Below are 5,133 nucleotides of genomic sequence, written 5' to 3' on the forward strand. Positions count from 1 at the left end.
AAAACATCGTGATGCCTACACATATCGGCGAAGAAATTCAAAGATATGTGTGAAGTCAACCAACCCGCATAGCAGCGTGGTTGACTATTGCCTAGTTACCCCTTAGGGTAGGCTCTGAGCCTGAATAAATTTCTACAACAATACATTTCTTGAATTAAAGGTTGTTGTTACTGGCGACACAAAAAAACTAAATATTATTCATCCCCTCGCTCCACTGAGTCACTCAGCAGTCAGCACCCGACACGAACCAACCGCGAAACGCACACCGCAAATAAGTTTTCTATTTACGATTCAGTAATTCGAAACTCAACAGTCTTTCGTACGCCGAATCACGAGCGGACGTTGGCCGGCGTCACTTTGACAGTTATTTTGGCGCGAATTTTAAAAAAAGATGGCGTCCTAACGCGTTCGGATAATGGTGTTGACAAAACAATATCACGTGATAACTGTGGAATTTTATACAAGTAAGTTTATTTATAGAAATAATAAAATTTATAATCAATTATGCATTTTATTAATTAAATTAAATGTAGAGAATAATTTAGAGTTAAATGTTTTTTTAATTAGTTTTTGATTCTCTTAGAAATTGTTAACTGTTACGATAGAAATAGTAACGATGTTTTGTTGGTTATTTAGTTAAATAAAACGAAGTGCTTTTAAAAAATACGATAAATTGTAACCGAAATTAATGCTTCTATTGAAATAATTAAAATAATTTAAACTAGAACGATAATACTTTGGAAATAAATGTTTTCAACGATAGTGTTTTTAAAATGTAGATTTGCATTAAATTTTTGGTGTTGATGGTTGTTGGTTTGTAGCCTAAACTATTGAATGTAGAACTCTGAAAGAACACATAGGCTTTAGTTTTTTTAAATTCCACGCGGTCGGAGTCACACGCGACAGTTAGTCCTTTGTAATTTCCTCATCTTTAAAAGCATGCGAATTCGCTTTGAATAATAACCTCAATACTTTTTTTATTCATCGACTGATTTTATAATCGATTTGAATAATTTGCGAATCGTGGGCATCGAAACTGGAATTTAGAATCGGTCACATTTTTTGTTAGGTTCCGTATACAATAAAGTTTTAAATAAAAACAAAGGAATGCCGCCTTCATTTAGATTTTAATTTTCAATTTCATTACAACTTTGAAATTAAATTAACAGTAATGTCATTCTTGGCGGACATTACTATTTTTTCATTTTTTAATTATTTTATGACTAGATGTTCCCGTGCGGCTTCATGAAATTATGAAAATTTTATTTTATTGTTTACATTCGTCAAATTATCAATTGCGAATGTCAAAATGACATGACATGATGACAACCTTGCTTCCTTGATGTTGGCAGCAACTTATGGTATCTTTCCCACGTTAGGATTTTTATCCAAAATATTTACCCCCTAAGTTTAATGGCGTGAAAATATGTAGCCTAAAGCGTGACGCAAGTGTAGGGCTTTTTATTAAAAACGGAATTATTCAAAAATATGCTGTAATTGCTGACATCTTAGGCAACAAAGAAGTGTGTGTTTACGCTTTATTATAATAGTATAGATGGATAGTATAGAATAGATTGTTTACACATTGGTAAAGCTCGCATTAACATCTTCGCAAGCATGGGTCGGTTCGCTCCGCGTAATACCACGATAACACAGAAGACAGGCGTGAAGTGGTAGAAATTCCGCGTTTTGTCTAATGAGTGTGGTGCCGGCCCGTCTTTCATCCATTTTCCTTCCCACCCTTTTACTTATAAGAAAAGGATGGAAAGGGAACTTGGATTAGATGGTGAAGGAGACGCATAGGACGGGGAAATATAATATTTATGGGCCTCTTCTCTTCGATCGATTAAAGGTAGGCAACGCGTCATATATTGCGGATGTCTATGGGCAGCGGTCGCTTCGTCATTTTGGCGGATTTTGGTGGCTTACTGGTTTGTCAACTTACCGGACATTCACTGGAGGGTAGCTGACATAGACGGGCATATTATAGGCTACTTTTGTCATGTCAAAATGGTGTAACGGGTGGTCCAATTTTGCGCTAAGTTTTCGCGCGACAGCTTGTCGTTTTATATACGGAGTAAACATACCCTCGCCTTTTCTATTTCAATAAAATTTATTTATTCGCATGATTATGCAAATTTTATGATAATAAATCAATTTTCCTTTTAAGAATCCACGCAATACTTTACATGAGATACTTTCGCGTTATTTCGCACGAAACGATTCGATACTTGTCAACAACTCTTTCATTATAAGGACTATCACGAAGATTTGAATTGCGAGAACATATTCGTAACTTCGACAATTTGTGAGATTTGTTCTTGTACTTTACACTCGGAAGGAGCTGCACAAAAATAATATGTCGATATTACGAATACGATCTCACGAATATTCGAGATATGCTCTAAGATCTTAGTTGATTCATTCAAAATATTTGTTACGATGTAATTAAATTAAATTATCTGGCTGTTTATAGCCAGTGTACACCTTCGAAAAAACTATATCACAACTGTTTAGACTCGCTTCGATGCTGCTATGAGCTTATATGGTGGTGCAATACTCAATTTTTAGTTGTGCAACTAAACAGTTGACTGCGAAACAATCGACAATCGCGCATGTGATAATTTAGTCTCTTAGTTTATTTAAATTGTATATTTTTATATCATAAGGTGGCAAGCAAGTGGCCAACTGAATCCGCCAAAATGGCGAAGCGACCGCTGCCCATAGACATTTACTATAGCGGATGCGTTGCCTAACCCCGATCGGCGGAGGAGACGCACATAAAGATGATATTTCCCCTTCCTATGCGTCTCCTGCACCGTCAAAACCACGTTTCCTTCCTATCATTTTGGTCCAATAAAACTGTTGGGAAGGAAAAGGGACTAAAGCTGAGCCTCCGGTGCCACACTCAGACTATGCGGAATTGCTTCCATTTCACGCCTGTCTTCTGTGTGGTCGTGGTGGGGACGACCCTACAGTGTGAAGATGTTAAAGCAGGCTCTAACACTGTTACATTATAAAAGGAACCCTAATAATATTAAAACTATGATAGAGTTCTAATTAAAATAAATATGGTGTTCAAAATACCGGTTACGGAATGAGGTCCTTAGAGAAAGTTTCCGATCATCTTTGCTCTGATGTATTGTGTCATATATCATGTTTTTATTGTAATACTAGCTGTTCCCGTGCGGCTTCAACTGGCTACATCGGCGTATAATTATAAAAACTTTATTTCATTGTTTACATTTGTCAAATTCAATTGCAAATATCAAAATGCACAAATGACAACGCTTCCTTTGCTTCCTTGATTTTGGCAGGTTGTAGTTTATGGTCCCTTTCCCACGTGAAGGTTTTTTTCAATTTATTTACCCCCGAAGTTTATAGCGTGAAGATAGCCTATAGCATGCAAGTGTAGGTGTTTTTATTTTAGAAATAATTGTTCAAGAATGTGCTGTGATTATTGACATCATACGCCACAAAGTGTGTGTTAACGCTTTATTATATTAGCATGGATTACTAGCCGTTGCTCGCGACTTTGTCCGCGTGAAATTATAAAATATAGCCTATGTTACTGATAAGGTAGCTTTTAAATGGTGCAAGAATTTTTGTTATTAGTGCTGTAGTTTTTGAGTTATTTCAAAACATACAAATATAGAAAATGCAAATGTTTCCTCTTTATAATGTTAGTATAGATATAGATAAAAAAAGTTGTAATTAAAACTATTTGACAACTGTTGTGCGATTTCGACAATCGTTTGTTTAGCAATTCAACTGTTTAGTTGCACTACAAATCGAGTAGTGTGATTTCCATATAAGCTTAAGGGAGCGAAAGAATTGATACTTTTTGACCGACTTCCCAAAAGAAGGAGGTACTCAATTCGTCTGCATGTTTTTTTTTTAAACATTAAAGTAACTGGCAACTAATCATTTTGAATACTGGCTGAATGCATCGTGCATATAGATGTCAAGACGACGATAGAAAGATGGATGACAGTTGTCTTTGAATTGTGGAATGATGCGTTTTGTTATAAAATCAATTGGTTAATCTCTGTAAATGTTTGCAATTCGATTAAAGTGTCATCATCCACTTGCCCTTATCCCCTACGGAGGGTCGACACAGTATGTGCTGCTCTTTCATACATCTCTATCAGCCGTCATATCTGAATCCACTCCTTTCTTAAGCATATCCTCTTTCACACAATCCATCCATACTTTCTTCGGTCTTCCTCTACCTTTGTAGCCATCCACATTCAATCTTAACACTTTCTGGTTTATGTCCCCATCGTCTCGTCGCATAACATGTCCATACCACGCTAACCTTTTGCTTCTCAATTTCTCCACCACTGGCGCTACTTTCAAACGTTCTCTAATGTACACATTCTTAACTTTATCCAATCTTGTCACACCACACATCCATCTTAACATACGCATCTCAGCCACATGCAATCTAATTTCATCCGCAACTTTGGTGGCCCAACATTCAGATCCATATAATACGACAGGTCTTATGATGGACTTGTAGATCTGTCCCTTAAGCTTAAGAGGCATTCTTGGATCACAAGTCACACCAGTAACCTGTCGCCATTTCATCCAATTCGATTAAAGTGTGTTGTGAAGTTATCAATTATGATGGTGGTCAACTAAGGATAGTGTTTCTAATGTTACGCGATTGTTATTTCATTATCTACGACATAACCTCGCGACATTGATATTTTGAATTGAATTGAATTCTAGCTTCAAACCGCTCGTCCGACAAGCTTATAAGAATCAATACAAGACTAAACAGTGCGTTAGTTTGTGTGCGCGTTCTAAAATTTTATAAATGTATACATTTATGCAGTTGACTGTACGTAGCTATAAACATGTTGGTTGCACAAAATGCATGTTGAATTTATAATAACACGAACGCAGCAATATATGTTAAAATATTAATTAATACATTGCACTTTCGTTGTAGATACACGCCTAACAAAATGTAGTAGTTGCACCATACATATATCTATACTAATATTATAAAGAGGAAAGCCTTTTCAAACCATTACGACTTAGGGTCCTTCAAGAAGCGAGCCTACAATTTCCTCAAAGGCCGGCAACGCATCTGTAGTTCCTCTGGTGTGGCGGATGTCCATGGAA

At 36.4% G+C, this 5,133-nt stretch overlaps 1 protein-coding gene across 1 annotated transcript in view; it reads left to right on the forward strand.

Annotated features, from left to right (window-relative positions):
- Positions 1–229: 229 nt before the first annotated feature.
- Positions 230–5,133, forward strand: part of LOC106110663 (trichohyalin-like) — a 27,490-nt gene continuing 22,586 nt past the window's right edge. The window contains exon 1 of the mRNA XM_013292556.1: positions 230–464. The gene's annotated coding sequence lies outside the window, so the exon portion shown is untranslated. The remainder of the gene's footprint in view (positions 465–5,133) is intronic.

The sequence above is a fragment of the Papilio polytes genome, unplaced genomic scaffold, assembly GCF_000836215.1.
Source record: "Papilio polytes unplaced genomic scaffold, Ppol_1.0 DF824208.1, whole genome shotgun sequence".
In the NCBI taxonomy this organism is placed as follows: domain Eukaryota; kingdom Metazoa; phylum Arthropoda; class Insecta; order Lepidoptera; family Papilionidae; genus Papilio; species Papilio polytes.